Source organism: Tachyglossus aculeatus, chromosome 7, assembly GCF_015852505.1.
Source record: "Tachyglossus aculeatus isolate mTacAcu1 chromosome 7, mTacAcu1.pri, whole genome shotgun sequence".
Lineage (NCBI taxonomy): Eukaryota > Metazoa > Chordata > Mammalia > Monotremata > Tachyglossidae > Tachyglossus > Tachyglossus aculeatus.
Genome location: NC_052072.1, coordinates 16040917 through 16042171, shown reverse-complemented (window position 1 = coordinate 16042171; position 1255 = coordinate 16040917).

The window sequence follows — 1255 nt, the reverse complement described above, 5'->3', positions numbered from 1 at the left end:
CTCTAGATGTTGCCAACCTGTACTTCCCAAGAGCTTAGTCCAGTGCTCTGCACACAGTAAGCGCTCAATAAATACGATTGAATGAATGAATGTAGGAACGTGAGCCTGCTGTTGGGGAGGGACCGTCTCTAGATGTTGCCAACTTGGACTTCCCAAGCGCTTACTCCAGTGCTCTGGCGGAGGGGAGGACTTTTATTCTAGACTGTGAGCCCACTGTTGCGTAGGGAGCGTCTCCATATGTTGCCAACTTGTCCTTCCCAAGCGCTTAGTCCAGTGCTCTGCACACAGTAAGCGCTCAATAAGTACGATTGAATGAGTGAAAGTAAGCGCTCAATAAATACAATTGAATGAATGAATGAATAAATGTGAGCCCGCTGTTGGGTAGGGACCGTCTCTCTATGTTGCCAACTTGGACTTCCCAAGCGCTTAGTCCAGTGCTCTGCCCACAGTAAGCGCTCAATAAATACGACTGAATGAATGTGAGCCCGCTGTTGGGTAGGGACCGTCTCCATATGTTGCCAACTTGTCCTTCCCAAGTGCTTAGTCCAGTGCTCTGCACACAGTAAGCGCTCAATAAATACAATTGAATGAATGAATGAATGAATGTGAGCCCACTGTTGGGTAGGGCCCGTCTATGTTGCCAACTTGGACTTCCGAAGCGCTTAGTCCAGTGCTCTGCACACAGTAAGCGCTCAATAAATACGATTGAATGAATGAATGAATGTGAGCACGCTGTTGGGTAGGGCCCATCTCTCTATGTTGCCAACTTGGACTTTCGAAGCGCTTAGTCCAGTGCTCTGCACACAGTAAGCGCTCAATAAATACGATTGAATGAATGTGAGCCCGCTGTTGAGTAGGGCCCGTCTCTCTATGTTGCCAACTTGGACTTCCCAAGCGCTCAGTCCAGTGCTCTGCACACACTAAGCGCTCAATAAATACGATTGAATGATGATGATGGGATTTATTAAGCGCTTACTATGTGCAAAGCACTGTTCTAAGGCTGGGGGGTTACAAGGTGATCAGGTTGTCATCACCATCATCAATCGTATTTATTGAGCGCTTACTGTGTGCAGAGCACTGGACTAAGCGCTTGGGAAGGACAAGTTGGCAACACATAGAGACGGTCCCTACCCAACAGTGGGCTCACAGCCAACCCCCATTTTACAGATGAGGGAACTGAGGCCCAGAGAAGTGAGGCGACTTCCCCACGGTCACACAGCTGACAATGGGCAGAGCCGGGATTTGAACCCACGAC